Source organism: Dermacentor albipictus, chromosome 3, assembly GCF_038994185.2.
Source record: "Dermacentor albipictus isolate Rhodes 1998 colony chromosome 3, USDA_Dalb.pri_finalv2, whole genome shotgun sequence".
Lineage (NCBI taxonomy): Eukaryota > Metazoa > Arthropoda > Arachnida > Ixodida > Ixodidae > Dermacentor > Dermacentor albipictus.
Window position 1 is genome coordinate 68,403,255 of NC_091823.1, and position 17,754 is coordinate 68,421,008.

A 17,754-nucleotide genomic window follows, 5' to 3' on the forward strand; every position below is an offset into this window, starting at 1 on the left:
CCCCAGGCATAAATACGCAAGCGGACATGCAGGCGCGCACACGAGGGATTCTGTTTCCGTATGCAGTGTCTCGCCACACGCTAGTCGCTACCGCCGCGGGTACAAAGCATCTCGACGAAACAGGAAGGGGCACAGCACCATGCGCTGCCTGGAGGGAATTCCAGCAGACGAACGAAGTAAGAAGCCCCCGTAGCAAAATGCAGCGCATGCAACGTATATTTTAGTAGCTTGGATATCGTGTTACGGGCCGTATACAATAAGGCAGACGAAGAATCAAATGAAGAAATGTTCAATAATTCTCCGTCGCGGGTGTACGAGCGAGAAGCTGAATTCCGGTATTTTTATTCTACTCGCTTGCCACCCAGAGTAATAAATTAGACGAATTAAATAAAAGCGTATAAGGTTCTTTCACGCAGACAGTGGAAGAGGTGGCTGTAAGAGTTGTTGACATAAGTTGTCGCAGGCAGTTTCCAGTCAAGTTAGTAATTGATACCATGTTTCAATGCCTTCGTACCAATGCCTGGGTCGCACCTGCATCATCTGTGATTGACATGTCATGACATAAATAAAGTCGCGTGACCTTCAGTAGCCATTTTTGCTTGGAGGCCGAATTATTTTGTATAATAGATTTAGGACGCCCACAGTCACAGCCGCACTTACAGCCACGTTCTAGTCCATTCACCCATGTACTTTCTAAGCTTTGCATTCACCAACATTCACAAACGCACTTTGTTCAGAGTAGAGGAACTACACATAGAGAGTTGAACAACGATGTCTAACACCCACTGTATTTCTATCATTTGCCGGGAAAATATTTATTAGTGTGCTGTCGACAACGTACCACACGCTTAGCGAATATATTCTTACTTGAAAGCATCATCGTAAAGAGTAAGTTGGTGTGCTTATTAGTCTTAGAAAAGTGGATGTACAATACTGCCCAATACTGCACTACGATACTGCACAATGTGTACAGTATCGTGAAATGCAGCCGCTCTGTAGGTTGCGCCAGGCATGCAAATCATGAAGCTGCATAGCACGTTCTACCAATGCAGCTAGGCTTAATCAGCGAGCCCACATATTTGAGTGCTTCTGCATCTGTGTCAACTCGCTGCATTATACAGAAACTGGTGGAAATCGCCTCCCTGCCCGTAAATACATGAGAAAAGCTAGGAGCACCGAAAGCACTACGAACGGGTTTTCGAGGAATACGTTTCCAAGCAAGAGAGAGAACTAGAAAAGGATTAATGAAAGGCAATGAGGTTAACCAGGACTGCGCGCGGTTGGCTACCCTACACTGAGTGAAGAGAAAAGGCTAGGGAAATAATAGGAATAGAAAAGAAAGTCCACTATGAATATCGCCGACATGGTAACAGTTTTCTGCTCTGTATCCACTGATGGTCACTCAGTGCGGATCACAGATGGTCGCTCAATCTGGAAGCTTTCAAATATCGCAACATCGATTTTGTAGCCTTTTGTATCTGCGATATGCAAGGCCATTGTCCCAAGATCTTGTTCAAGGTCAACGGTTTTCTACTTAACCCATTTAGAGCTATGAAGAGGTGGTGTCTTTCATTTTGAAAAGATGGGCAGAAGCACAATATGTGTTCTATAGTGTCCTCGACACCACAGGCATCGCACTCGGCTCTATCAGCCATTTTAATCAAACACGTATGTGCACTGGTGAATGCGGCGCACACGCGTAAGCGGCACAGCATTGGTTCCTCATTTCGCAGAAGCCCAGGTGACAGCCACAGTTACATAGATGGGTCTTAGGGAACGCAATTGATGCTGGGTGAATTCATGTGTGTGTCACTGCTCCATTCTCGTGCCGTGCGCTAGCTTGCTTAAATGTTGGGCTGCGTCAGCCCTCGATAAAGGCACAGAACTAAGGTTTCGTCCTTCGTATGCTTTCCTAGCAGCTTCGTCGGCGAGGTCGTTGCTGGACCCGGCAATGACCCGGCAGCTACCGAAACACGACGTCATGTGTCTTCGCGATCACATGATAGTGCGTTTCTCGTATCTCCGATGCGAGTTGTTCAAAAGACCCTCGACGAAGATCTAACAAAAGACATTGTAGGGCCGCCTTAGAGTCACAGAATATTGCCCACCGATTAGCCGGCTGGTAGTTATTATAATGAATGGCACCTCTGAGGGCAAAAAGCTTCAATCCGGTCGATGCTACCACGTGAGAAATCTTGTATCTGATGCTTCTTCATCGTGACGGTATAACCACTGCGCCGATAGAGCTGGCCTGAGGAAAATAGCCATCCGTATATGCGTGGATTCGGCGAAAGTAGAAAGTGTGCAGACAATCCAGAGCTGCTTGCTTCAAGGCCAAAGTAAGCTGGTCAGTCTTCTTTCTTATCCTTGGAATGGGAAGACGCACTTAAGGTTGTTTCAAACACCATAGAGCTAAGTATGAACATGCCGAGGGTATGAAGTCCGATGGTAGCGAGGCACGATGAATTGTGACCACGTTGGGAAATGACGTCTGTGTTCGTCGTTCTGGCAGGCAAGAGAACTTGATTGCATCCGTGAAACGTGAAGAATATGGGCCCTAAGCATGTCGGTGGTAATGTAAGTCGTAATCGGATGCTCTTGAGACATTATAACTGTTCCTGCTTTTGAGGCGTTCCGCGAAAGTCCGAGGCAAACACGTAGAGCCTGTGCTTGCACGCGGTGAATTTCTCGAATACTTGACTTGCATTTTTAGCAAGCACGCGTGAAAGCTATAGCTTAAGAATCCGATAAAAAGTGCTCGGTACAACAGTAGCATGGGGCCCACTGACGGTCCCCATGCTTTGCCGGCGAATTTGAAGGCGTGAGCAATAGATGTGAGCTTCTTCTTCAAGTGAGCAACATGAGCACTCCAAGAGAGGTCTCGGTCAACAATGACACCCAAAAACTTATGATTTCTTTTGTAGGAGATAGGCCGGCCATTTTTCTATGCTGGATAACCAGACATCGCTTTTCACGTAAAAGTGACTAAGGAGCATTTTTTCTGTCCAGATAGTTAGGCTTTGTGTGCAAAGATTGCCAGATGCCTGTGTTGCTCCCTTCTGTAGCCTTGCACGAACCTGCAGGCAAGAAACCGCTGAAGCCCAGATGCAGATGTCATCGGCGTAGACTGAGGCGCTGTTTCCTGTAAGGATTCGGCCAGCCCGAGAAGTGCGAGGTTGAAAATAATAGGTTTTAGAACACCGGTTTGTTTAATGGTTGGTAGTCGGACCATCTTCCGCACGTACAAACAAGAACTTTTGTTTCAAGTAGTTTCGGATCCATCGAAAAACTCGCCCTCCTAGTTCAATTGTCAAAAGTGCGTGTAGGGTGACTTGATGGGAAATATTTTCGTACGCGCATTTCACGTCAAGAAAGAGTGCTACTGATAATCTTATCAAAAATATTTGCTGTTCTACAGATAACACTAGATCCATGACATTGTCAATCGATGAACGCCCTCGTCAACATCCCGCCATAAGAGGCAGGGTAAATTGTGTGGTGTTCAATTCGAGACGTATGGGCATCATACATTCCATAAGCTTCTGGACCCAGCTGGTGAGTGTTATAGGCTTATATGATGCCAGTTCCGGCGGGGACTGCTTTTAGCAGCGGTGCCAGGAGGCTGCGTTTTCATTACTGTGGAACGACACCATCTTGCTATAAACTATTAAAAAGGTTGAAAAGTTCTCGTTGCGCTTCTCGACCTAAGTAGCACAAAGTGTTATGTGTTATTCCATTGGGTCCTAGTGAAGACGAAAACCTACAGAGTGCCATCGCAGCTTCTAAACCTTCCACAGAGAATGGAGCTTCTATACTTGTACCTCGTGGACCAGGAATGTCGCTTAACGCCTGGTCATGCACTAAAACTGTCTCACCAGCGACTTGCGCACAAAATTCCTCTGCATCGTCTATCTCACGGTACTTTTGATAGAGAGCAAGGGCATTAAAAGGGCGTCGTTGCTGGGGACATGAGCAAAGACCCCGTAGGGTGCGCCACACATGGGACAGCGGCTTGCGGGGGTCCAGTGACTCGCAAAAGTATTTCCATCTTTCATCCACTATATTATCTATTCGGTTCTGTATCTTCTTTTGCACGCACCCAGTTACTCTGAGGTCAAGAATTGGCTTCGTGCACCTATACTTCCTTTCAGCTTGGCAATGTAGTGCCCGAAGAATTTCCAATACAATGTCATACTCTGTACACTTTGATGAATGTGTGAAGCAACGCACATAATCTTGAATTGCGTCTGCAGTTATGTCTTATAACCTGTGTATGATATGTTTTTGCTTTGTTTTCTACAAGATCTTCTGAGACTAACCAGTCGATTCGGCGAGATGCAACCGGTAATGAGGCGCCTTGTCCATCGATTCTCACATAGGTAGGGGTATGATCCCTTCCATGGATTTCAATATCAGTGAACACGTCGATTGGTGTCACACGACTGGTATCACACGCTCAAAGTGAGGCTATGTGACACCAGTGTCAGGATAATGCAGCTCCAGTGTGTTCCTCACCACAGAAATGTCAGGCTTCCATCATTTAAAAGACACAGGTAGGGGGCTGATGCAAAGGATATGAGTGACCTGCAACCTTGAATTTATCCTGGTTGTTTCCCCATATCTGGTGGTGAGTGTTGAAGTCTCTTCTTAATATCCAAGGAGCCGGAGTCGCAGCCATAAGATCCTTTAGTCATTTGCAATCAAATCGACGTGTTGTTTAAAGGCAGACGCCAATAAATGTAAAAGATAGCCTCTTCTTTTTCACAGTAACACAGACGTGTTGGTTACCGTCGTGTGGCGGTACGGTTTGGGCGAAATACGTAAGGTCCTTGCGAATGTAGACCAGAACTTTACTACTTCGGGCACACGTAGTTGAAACAAAAGTTCATATCCTGATAGTCTTATGGTGGCTGCTAAGTTTGCTTCACAGATGACCAGTATTGCAAAGGGGTTTTCAAACACGAACTGCCAGAAATCCGAAATGCGTGACCTCGGGCCTCTCACATTCCATTGGAATATGGAGGCGCTTCCGACATCATTCCGGAACGATCGCTGTTGTTGTTGTTGTTGATGAGTCACGGTTCTGCTGTATAAGCTATCAAGCACTGGACTTCTGAAGGCTTGCGAGAACCGGGTTGATGGCATCCAGTATTTGCAACGGACTTCGAGCTGTTGGTGTCTGTAGCTTGTCCAGAAGAATACAAATAGCACTCAGCAGAGAGCTAACCATGCTGATGACCATGATTTGATGATCTTGGTCCCTCGATTCATCAAGGACAGACCAACTCTCCCTTGCTGTAGAAGCCTGATCTCGCTCAGTAGGTGCATGTAGCCTCGGGAGTTCATGCCGAGCGTCAGCTGCCGTGCTGTTCGATGCTCCTTTGTCCTTACAGCTGACTGCGTTTTGTCTGAGTGGGAGGTGGGCCGGTGATGTACGTGGCTTGCGTTGTAAATAGGCTTTAAAGTTCTTGATTGGCGTCGGTGACGTGATCGTTGTCGCTTAATAGATGTTGCTGCTTCTCGGTAAGACGAGTGGTCTGTAACCATGTTCTTCAATATTGTGATTTCATTACAAGTAAATGAGCATTCCTTCGAGGAGGCATCGAGATGGACGCTGCAGTTTGTGCATTTCAGCACACTGGCCTCATACGTGTTAGTGGTGTGGGGCCCAGTGCACACTAATCATGGGGCCTAACTTCATGCGCTTCCAGTACTGTAGCTGTTTTGATATAAAGGGGCGAACTGCGTGTTGGAAGTGGCCCACCTTTACATGTGATGGGAGATATTCGTCCTTTGCACACCTAATCTTTGCACACGATGACGTGCCTATGGATGGATGGATGCAAAACTTTAATGAAGGTCCTGAGGTACGCGACTCAGCGCGCTGCGGGCCGCTCCCACGTTAGGAGACGAAACGTATTTTTGATGACGGTGTTTTCTGTAGCTGGCTTGGTTAAGACCGACAGATCGGAGTCGGCAATGGTCTCGTCAACATCGTAAATTATGCCAGTATTGACTTCTTTGCCTAGCAGAATATGAGGGCGGACTTGAATATGAGGCCGGACTTTCATCCCGTCATATTCCATGGTTTCGGGCAAAGAATCCAAGGCAGCCGCGTGTTCTACGACAATCGCTAGGATGTTCGTACTGGCGTTCATTCTGATTTCTTTGATTTCATTCGAAACCAGCGACTCTATATGTGAAGACACGGCTTGCCTGTTGAGGCGTCTCAAGTTGTCAGTGGCGAGAACTGGCGCCAAAAGGATGGTGAGTTCCACGGTATTCCGCGAAGATCTCATGGTGGGCGCACTCGAATTCCTTCTCTTTGCTTTATGGTTCGGCACCAGCTCGAAGGTGTCGTCAGAAGATTTTTGACTGCTGACATAGTACTGCGTGGTGTCGGCGCTGTCAGCGTCGTTCTCGGTGCCGTTGCACTTCTTTAAGGCAGCCACCGCGGGCACACCCGAGTCCGGCAAACGCGCGGGATACTCGCTCTCCACCGCAATGAAGCAGGAAACAGCAATTCACTGACAAAGCCTAAGAAATTCACAAAAGGTGTAGAGCTCCAAGACTCAGCATTCTGCCTCTTTTCAAGCAAAATAGACAAACGGAGTATGGATACGAGTCTTTGAGAGTATCGTAGACAGTTGGATTGCGATCCTGTCTGATAGGAGAAAATTTAACACAGCCATCCAAGTATTTCAGTTCCACTCAGCGCGCGCTGTCGTAAGCGTGCGTGCGGTTCTCACGCGTATGCATGCTTCCTGTCGTTGAGTTTTTTCATTCATGTTTGTTTGAGCTGTCTTAGGGCGTTGGCACACCAGGTTCGATTTGGGATGTGGCCTCGTCGCATTACATTTGCGTTTGGGTAGCACTCTTGCAGTGCTTGCACCGACATGGCCTAAGTTATGTCGATCTGTAAAAATACAAGACTCTATTTGCACAAAGTTCGAAGGGTAAATATTTTAAGACATCGTTTCTCCCGCGTGTAACAAAGCATAGCCCCAAGTTATGGCACATTAGATTTCCTTGTGATCTTGCATTAGGGCGTACCAAAATACCCTTAGTAGTGTATAACCTCAAACCAGGGTAATTCTTAGTCGAGTTATATGCAAGACCATTGTCCTTCTACTAAACGCTGTTTTGCATTTGGCGCCGGTGCTCGCCCAATTTGTTTAATTTTTTTTCGCTCTAAGCTGGGGTTCCTCCGATTTTGCAACTATATCCGATAATAACATGAGTCTATTCGTTTCCTGCTGCTATTGAGTTTTGTGGTAGCGTCTCCATGGCGGCGTTCTCCTGGCCATAAAAGAAGCGTCACAAAAACACAAACAAACAAAAAGGAACATAAACTCTGTGGCATAGGTACAGTGCGTAGAATAAAGTCTACATCCCGTGAAAGCGTCTTTCGTCTTCATCGCATAATGACAGATGGGGCCGGTCTCAACAATGCCGAAAACACAAATCATAGAAAATATAAAATCATGAATAATATAACTGCGATGGATTGCCTGGCACGAAAATGGGAAGATAGGATATATTAGGCGAGGAAACGACATCGTCCTACGCAGCGACAACCAGCCGCTTTCCGAAGGGGAAAGAGTGACATATACTCCCATATAGAGAAACGAAAGACGTGAAACTGACTATGCCAGCGCTGAAAAACGATGAGAAAACGGAGACGTGCGGACGGTGTTACTGCACGGTGCTTTCAGGCTCACCTCTTTCGGGAAACCACGAATCGTGTTCGTGAGGAAAAAAAAAACTCAGGTTGCCTTTGTTGGATGGAGGCCAATACAGCTGCAAAAGCGCCCATGAACGCAAGTTGTACGAAGCGTTCGAGAAAGAAAAGTACGAGGGAAGCATCGAAGGCACCATTTTGAAAGCATTTGAACGAAAACTGGCCGTCAATACCCATTGCAACAAACTTCCTGTCAAAACGCACCATAAAAACGCACTCGTTGTGATTGAGCATATAGGGAGGTACGCTCCCTTTTCGGCTATTACCGGCACAGTTGAAAGATATGACTACGTTTATGTGATAAACAGATGAAAGAATAAAAAACTGAAGTGTTCTCTTTGATCAAGTTTCTAGGTTCAGAAGAATATGTGGCGTGACGCATGTCGGGTTGGTTGTCTAACCATCTTATTCAATGCGCCTTTTTACAGCGAAGCTGTTAGCCTCTAGCTGGTCGGGATTTCTCGTAGCATGCCTACCCCCCCCCCCCCCTCCAACAAAAAAGAAAGCACGGCAGCTGGAAAAAAAGTCTGGAATTATATTTTCTGGTATATTCGAACCGATGCTATCGTATCAGTAGAATGTGCGTAAGTCGTACTTTGCAAATTTTGTGACACAGTTTGCTTTGATAAATTCAATTACTTCAATAACGCACTTGCACGTGGTGGAGGGCCTACAAGAATGAGGATTAATGAGGATGGACCTCAAGCGGCAGCTGGAAAAGGGGTTTGTCTTTGACTTTCCGCATCTACGTCGTCATACGTTAGTGAGTGAGGACTCGGGCACTACATTGAAAACGTGCCGTATATACACGTATACAATGCTTCTTAGTCTGTATATGTTACCGTCGTGGTGGAATTGTGCCGTCATTATTACTAAGTGTTCGTATCATGTTTTGTTGAAATAAACTTTTTCTAAAGCAACAGAACTATGTTTTCTCGTATATTCGTATTACATACCGAAGCTATCATGCCTCTAGTTTCTGTGCAAGTCGTACGTTACGCATCTTTTGATGCAATTTACTAATTTACCATTTAACATTTCCGCGCACGTACATGCGCGCGTGATGTACGTCGCATGTGATGGTGGTGCTTGTGTAACGTCGACTAACGTCAGTTGGGGCGGTGGTGCTTGTCTAACGTCCGTACCAGCTTTGCCATACATCCGCTTTCACAGGGTGGAATGGAAGCTGATTTCTTGCCACACCACAGCTTCTTTCTTTGCGGTTTGTTTGTACAGCGAAATATTGTTACGTTGATGGACAGTTCATCGTCAGAATATGTAAATTGGCTGTTGCCCACGGCTCAATCGCAATGCCATTCGCAATGAGGATACAACTTGCACATGACTGGCAATCGGGAGCCGTGTTCAGCATTATATATGATTTATGAAGTTCTTCATTATGCGGGTTTTTTTTCAGCGATGACTGCCTCTAATTCGTAAGTATATAAAATTTGAGAAAATTTCTTGCACAAACAATTTTCATAACAAAGGTTGATAAAAGAGAACTATCTGAGGGATCATTGAGAAACCTTTCGGCACAACTCTGTTTTACTTATACAAACAATAAACAACGACATTAAATCTGTCAATAATAATGTCGGCTAATAGCTACCTCCAAAGCAAACAGATCTCTTAATGGAATTGCGCATGATATTCAACGGATTCTCTTATCTTTTTATTGATCGTTTTAATATTTCGCCTACTTAATTCTTGGGTCATTAGGTATATACAACTAAACTTGTGTCCCTTCTTTACTATTCAACTGGAAAGGGTGCATGGCGTTGATAAATATAAGGCATAGTATGCTTAAATTTGTTTATGTGTCCTTGTGTGCATAAGCTTTGTGCCATCATTGCTGCTTCCAGAAGCATCTTATTTCGTCCTCGTCCTCATGACCTCGCAGTCTCGACGTCTCACATTGTGTATCCACCTTGTTTGGTCTTCAAGTTTCGACACAGCTTGCTAACGCTGTAGTGCATAAACAAAAACAGTGCATGGTATTCAATATGTGACCTCCGTGACTCATTAACGTATGCACTACTTAAGATTACGTGCTTTTGGTTACCCATTTGGTTACCCCGCTCCGTTATTGCTTACCTGCACGTCTTCCAACATATTCATCAGATCTGTATTTTTTTATAATTTTTGATTCATAATACTAGTTTGGTCCATACTCCGTTATACTTTTCACCGTTTTTCGTATCTCGTTTCGCGTCCTTTCATCTCGTCCCGATGTGCACGTTAGAAAACATTGCGGAGGTCTGCATTTTCCTATAACGCTTATCTTTCTTGGCCTTTTCCCCTTTTTCCGGGAAAGACAAGAAGAACACCGAAAAGGTGAGGTATATTTCAGTATTTCTTGGCTGGTATGGAAGGTGTAGAATATTGCCGGCTCCCTCTGTAATGCCACCGAAATCATCGACGTGCTCTTTTGCATACTTACTATAATGAATTGCAAAACGTTCGTCTTTACAGATGAACTAGCGGCAAGACCTGCACCAAGCACTTAAAAGAAAAAGAAGGATGAAAAATTAAGAGGCTTTAGTAGTCTCAAACTCAGACCCAGGAGACCCTGGCAGTGCAGTAATTTAATCCCAAGGATGAAGGAATACTTGCCTCATAACGAATGCATTATTTATAGCACAATTTCTAGGCACGGGGACCGAAATCCTGCCGAGTATTAAGCGGAGGTTTCGGCGCGGGAAATTGGCGTATTCAGGAAAATCTCCTTCGCTCTTACTCGAAAAAATAACCGTTCGAACCCGGCACAAAAGAACGCGTTATTAAGGGTGTGTGTATCCGCCGCTGCCGTTTATCTTTCTTTAATGTTTTTCAGCGCACACCTTCCGGCTGAGGTCGAGTTTGATCATGTCCGAAGCTTAGAAGAACGTATGCAGGGCAGTTTCTTTTAATCTGGGCTATGATTGGGTTGAGACGAAACCCCGCTTTAGACAACGTAATCAGAGTCGCTGAGACCCAAGCTCGAGTTCACGCAAAGTGATATCACTGAAAAGTTTAAGCAATATGAGAAAAAATATATCGTGGAAAACAGTAACTCTTGGAGAAAAATAGCAATAAAGTGTGCACGATAGTAATAGAGTTTCAAACGTAGACTTTCAAGGCTTATATCCGCCAAAGAAAAGGACCCTGCCTTGTGTGATGCTGGCCATGGAGTTGCTATAGTTAAAGCGTAAGTATTAGACGGCCATAACAGATCCTTTTGGGTTCATTCATGGTTCTTTTTTTCTTTAAATCCTTAAAGGGAACGAAGCTTGCCTTGGTGTGCGAAGGCATCGATTGTCACACGAAGGAGAAAAGATATAGACTTTCATTGCGGACAAAGGCAAGAAGGTACTGCCCCCATTTCGCCAAGGATCCCTTTGTTTCTGACACTAATTTTCAAACAAGGATACACCATCAGCAACAATGAGTCGTTGACGCGTAACTGCAGTTTGAAATTGCAGTGACGTCACTTCCTTTCACGGATGAGCGCACATTGAAATACATCACATTTTCAGTATAGAATGTTACGATCCAGCTGGGTCAAGTGTGAGAGGCGTTTAGACGTACGTTCCCATGACAAGATGACTTGCCTCGTCCCAGAAAAGGTTGTTACGATAAGCCTGGAAATCTACCCATCAAGCGAAGAAGTGTTCAAGCGGGTATCCCTGTGTCAGCATAATTGCCCTGTTCTCTCAAACAGCGTCACCCTTTTTATTCCCCGAGCTGACACAAAGGGAAGGATGAAGAGAAGAAAATGCCAAGGGCAGGAGGTCATTGACGGCATAACCTGATGATAACAGATACTTCCACAGGCTCCCCAAGAGGACAGCGATGACCACAAGACCGCAAGGGGTTATTTAAGGCCGTCCTGGTCCCCGTGTTAATCGGAACCGCTCGATATTCGGAAGAGTCACAACCATGCACCAATGGAGTGAATACATTTTTTCTACTTTTTTTCATCATCACGATGCCCGGCTTCGTCATCCTTTCCTGACTCTTGCGGTGAAGACCCACCCTCACCCGGTCGAGATCGCATCAAGAAGGTGCGCATACCGGCAGAACATATTCTAAGACATTTCAATCGCTGCTCTGGGAGCAATATAGTGTGAAAAGTTGCAACGCACTTTGTCCAGTTACTTCACCTCACTTTTAATTCTTTTTCTGACTTTCATAAAAAAATTATGAGCATTTATGAATTTATGAAAACGATGTGAACTGAGCAGACATAGCTTCTCGCCTTGGTTCGATAGTTTGGTTACAGTGGGGGCTTAATTGTGCTTCTTGGACAGGAAGCCGACTGAGGTGATGACAGGTGGCACGCCTCTTTGAACTTTGACCCTTAGTGCTATAGTGTAAGGTTCGCCACGTTGACAGGGATATGTCCGGTTGCTGCTTTTCCAACAGCGACGCAACGCACTCCGGCAATGACTACACCGTCACGGAGGGCAAGCGACCTAAGAGGAAATACAGCAGGACATCTAAACACGTGAGTGAGCAGAGCCCCAGCGGACTGCCAACACCAACTTATAGAATTACTTTTGTGGCTGTAAACGTCTAGAAGAATTTAAATTACGTACGTAAGCAGAATCTCAACACCTACTTTGGTAATGTGGCTCCCAAAAGAATTAACAAAGTGCGTTTCAAGATCAAGAAAAGAGAAGTTGCCGGCGAAGTAGTGCAGCAGGCTTCCCCAGAATAACTGAAAGCAGTGCGCGTACTAGGGTAGATAGAAGTCCGGTCGTTCACTGTGCACGGTGGATCCTCTAGGACAGGCGCCATTTCCAATCTCGTAATTCACATCAGCGACGAAGAGTTTCAGAGGCTCTGTCTTCAACGGTGAAGGGTCACCGACTTTCATCGCTTCGGCCACTCGGCGAGCGTCAAGCTTCTTCTGGAGGGACACACGCTACTTGATAATTTATTAATAATTATAATATTTCCTTTATTTTCATCGTGAAGATTAGGGAGGCTGGGAGAAAAACTAAGAAGCAACTTGACATGTGCTCACGGCACCTCTTTGTGGCTCGTACGTAATAGCTACCAGTTTTACATAATCCGGCTCGCTGGCGCCTGTATTGTCTGCAGCGCGAGCAATGTGCTGGAATTAGTAGCGAGAGTTTCTTGCTTACTCTAGCGTAAGGTATCAACTTGGACCCCTGAGTAACGAGACCGAACGGTTGAAGCGAACAGATGATGCACTCCACCTGTTCAGTGTCCTTACTCTCTGTTCGTCCTTTCCTGAATTGTTTCTTTGAGCTAGCGCAAGAAGATGAATCCCCACCACCGAGCCCAATTTCAAGCATTTGCTGAAAGTTTTTTTTTTCTCGCTAGCGCAGTGGTAAAGCTGACAACAACGGTCATTGTCAGCTTAACAGAATGAATGAACGGACGGACAAATGTAGCCCAGTTTCGAGCACGTAGCTGCTGTCGCCGTAAATATTCTCTGCGTTCGCGCTGGTGGCGCCAAGATTCTGCTTGCGTAGTCGCCAGCAGTCGAGCTTCTCGCGGAGAGACGAGCTGCGGCGTTCGCTGGCTGAAAGCGAGAGGACCTCGTGCATGCGTTGCGATGATAGCTGGTGGGGACCGGCCCATGGACAGGGTGCCAAAAGAGGGTAATGGCAGAGCGAAGTTGTAAATAGCTCAAGCATGCTTGGATTTACGGCGATGGAACATTGTTAGAGATTTCGGTCGTTACAACGTACAATCGCCATTACACGTCCCTGCCACGGTTATGAGCTCGCGTGGCAGAAATGTTTCCACTTACGCCACATATATAGTGCTGTAAAAGCGCGACGTTTGGGTAAGGGGACACACTCTCAGAAGCTTTACGATTGCCGCAAGGTTCTTTGACCCAGCTGTTGCTTGGGTGTTGCTATAGACGATAAATGAATGCAAGAAAAGAGCATTGGAGGAGTACTTGCGCTTTAACTGTTTGGTCCGTGTTTCTAGCCAAGATACTGACCGAATGAAGTGGCGTTCCTTACGGGAATATATACACCCTTCCGTCCTGATCTGCTAAGAGAGAAAGAGGAAGGAGAGGAGAGAGAGAGGGAGAGAAAACAAGGATAGGAAAGGCAGCGAGGTCAACCAGAACAGCATCCGGTTTGCTACCCTACACTGGGGGTGGAAAGGCAGGAACGTTCTAGCGTAATCTGTCGGGACAATCGTGAGCAGTTGTTTCAAACAACAAGGGAAGTGGCACAGATCTCTGTCTACGTCACCTTCTCATAAGTCCAAGAACGTGTGTTTTCTGGCATCGTAATGTAAACTGCGTAAGAGACATTGGCTTCTCTAGGTGGCGCCGCCAAAACATTTTCGGTTTGTGTCCAAACTAAAGTAGTGCGCCTCCTAATGTACGCATTCAATTTTGCCCAGGTTGTCAGAAGTTGCAGTCTAATCAACCACTCCGCTCAATGCAGACAAGGACCGTAAGATTTTATTATAGTAACCACTCCCCGTCATTTGCAAGATCTGCCGTGTTTACTTCCGTTGAAGTGCAACTGAAAATGTTTCGGAGATATTTTCTGGACCAAGCCACTTCATGAACGTGCCAAAGCACTAGTTCGGGCAGAACAATGAGGTGCAATATTATAGGAAGAGCGCCGTGTGTTTTGCGCTGATACAATACTTACCTCTTTTCTTCTTCTTTTTTACATTCATGGCTTACTTCGCTTCCCTTTTCTTTCCGGGAAATTTCACAGTTCGCTGATGTTTGGATTGTGTAATTCGCACACATAAGATATTGTTACTTTTTGTTGTTACTGCAGAAATGATGAGATTCTGTGAAAATAGGCTACCGTTGTGCTGGCTATCAGGAATGCCTAATGTAACCAAACGGCTACAACATTCAGGAACGAGATTCAGCATTTATTATAAGCTTTGTGTATGTGCAGAGACACAAATTTCAGAGCTCCCCAGAAAACCTGCACATGTTTTCCTACCATTCATCCACACGATTCCAACAACGTATGCATGACGCGGAAGACGGTGTGGCCATAGTGTTTTCGGCTGGCTGCGGTTCATTAACTGACGCATTGAGAAGCCCATTGTAGCTAAATTTAAAAAAAAAACGTACCAGCCGTAAGTGGTCGTATGTTAAAGGAAGGGTGCGGTTTTATCCGGAAACAGCATCGATCATATCTGAAAGAGAACCAGTCACATGTCCTATAGCATGATCGACAAGAAGAGCACATTAGTCTGCAAAAGTGAAATTCTGACCAATCACGTCAGGGCATGCAAATGCTTCACACTGCGAAGTATTAAAAGGTCGCACCATAGTTATTGCTGTCTCGCTTGCGGCAGTGTTTTGCTTTGCCGCCTGCCTCATGTGTCTTATTTGGCGTCATCACACCCGAGAAAGCGAACAGTCGATTCGCCCCGACAAGGTCGGCATTTCGGCACAACTTGTAGCCCGGAGAGGTGAAAGTGGGACAAAACACGTCCCAAACGTAAGCCATGGAAATGTAAAAGCTGGACGTGCACAGTCTAAATCGGGACGTCTAATCGCGTGAGTTAACTGTCATAGTTCAAACTACTCAAAATGCAGTTGTTACTTCATTATCAGTGTATCAAAACACACTGGATTAAGATTGCATTATGACGTCTATGGATGCAAAATTTACTGCTTCATCGTTTAAGTATTCCAGTGATCATCCTACTGGCCATGCGGACAACCCGGACTGTGAGGATAGCTTGGTGCCGAAGACTACAGACCATGTGCTTTGTGTTGCAAGATCGACGATCAATGGAGAGATCCTTGGCACGGGTTGACAACCGGACACTTTCCGAAAACATTCTTCTTGGGCCATTGCCGAAATACTCCGCGGGCCAGACCATGATGGCCATTCTGTGCGACTTGAGAGATAGTGAACGGGATATCTTACTGCATATCTGTCACAGATTAATTTTTACTGTTTTATTTACTTTTGTTCTTATGCATTTTTCTCTTCCTCCTCATCAACGAATGCACTTTCATTCTCTCTTTATGTTCCCCTTCCCCCTTACCTCATCGTCGCTGAGTAGCAGCCTATATATATATATATATATATATATATATATATATATATATATATATATATATATATATATATATATATATGTATAACGTGTCTACACACCTCTTCCATTTCACCTCAGACCACATACGTCAGGTGATTTTCGGTACTATTAGAGAAACTTCATTATCTTAGCCGAAAAGAGGCCACGTGTACCACGTGCCTACTTTATTCGCGGCCTGCTCTTGCAATGCCGTCAATCTCTTTCAGAGACACGATAGCCCACGACCACCAGCGAAACAGGTAATAGAGGGCTGCTGTGCACGCCGTTGACACGCCGGCTGGCACACGGGCATTGACACGTGATTGACAGATGGCCGTGTCCCTGGCCTTGTGCACAACACTCCTTTATTCTCAATTCGACACCCTCGCCGATAACACACATTTTCTTGTCGACGCACCCACCCGCCTTACGCCCTCTCCCCTTTAGAGGAACCCCACCTACATATACTGTGGCGAAGAAAGCATGTGTCGCGTTGAAAAAGACAAGTCCACTTGCCGAAACGTTGGCTCCTGCTTTCACCTTGTCCTCGTTTTGCTCATCATGCTCAGACGTCGCCATTCTCAAAGTCAGCGTGGCTCGCAGATTCGCAGATTCCCGCGCAAACATCCGACCGCGAAAGCTTCGGGATAACATAGAGATTAAAACGACCGGCTCCCAAGTACATAGAGTTTTCATCAAGCATTACTAGAGGTAACTCCGACAATAATGTCCACGGGAGATGCGAGTACAGTGGTTTAGTTAGCAAGGGAATGGTTGTTAGTACCTGAATTAGCGTAAATTTAGCCCTTGTGGGTTGTTGGAGAAATATGGGAGAGGCGTTTGCCCTGCAGTGGGCGTAACCAGGCTGATGATGATGATGATGATAGCCCTTGTGTCTTCAAAAGGCTTTGCAACTTCGCAAATTGATCATTTTCAACAAAATGTAGTGCTCTAAATGCAACAATTTGTGCGTGGAAACCTAATGCCTCAGCATGTTCAGAAAACTTCGCTTGCTTTCAAACTTACAACGGCAAAGCTTCAAGAAGGGTGCTACAAGAACGTCTGAAGCCACGATCACGAAGCTTAAGCAGTTCCATGCACTGCAGCCACTGCTTCCATGTTGGTTGAGCGATTGCAGAGGCAACATTCTCTGTAATAGTGTTTTTGTAGGAACCTTTATGCATGAACGCATAATCATGATGTCGATCCCTATTGGCTGCAGTGGAATTTTCGTTTCTCGCCATATGGCGTGAATGAAGCTGCAAGTCAGGAGCTGGCTTTCTGACAACTTGACGACGACGGCGTGACTGAAGGGATAAACACATAAAACCCAGTTTCGAGCCTTCAGCTGCATGCTGTCGCAGTTAAAGTCGGATGACTTCTTCGCGCTTTATTCTCCGCAAAATCAATCGAAACGCGAGTACAAAGGCACAAGGAAATAATACTGAAGCGAAGAAGGAAACCTAACGTTCGGTTAGGAGCGTCGCTTGGGTTAAGTCATGTAAAAAAAAATATCTCTGTTCCACCTGAAAGGCGAAGCACCGACTGCGATAGCAAATTAGTAGATAGCTGTACAGAGTTTTATCGACCCTATAAACTTGTAAAGATTCGATTTTTTCCTAACTAAATTAACAATGATAGAATGTGTAAGTTTGACTCAACGAAGACGTAGAAACGAACAGACACAAATAGACAGCGCTATCTTTGTGTGCCTGCTTCATTCTACGTTTTAGGCTTGTAGCGCAGCTCGGAAGAGCAAAAAAGGAATAAGGTAGGGGTAATCAAAGGGAACGGGAAACAGAGTGAGCGCGTCCCCTAGCGCTCACTCTGTTTCCCGTTCCCTTTGATTACCCCTACCTTATTCCTTTTTTGCTCTTCCGAGCTGCGCTACAAGCCTAAAACAGTCATGACATACCAACTCGCCCAAACTGTTACGCTTTTGACCTTCATTCTACGTCCTGGTCAAGTCGCCC

The 17,754-nt window shown here is 45.5% G+C and overlaps 1 protein-coding gene across 1 annotated transcript in view; it reads right to left on the reverse strand.

The window, feature by feature from the left end:
* LOC135905551 (cell adhesion molecule Dscam1-like) overlaps positions 1–17,754 on the reverse strand; it is a 448,511-nt gene that overhangs the window by 345,019 nt on the left and 85,738 nt on the right. The window lies entirely within an intron of this gene.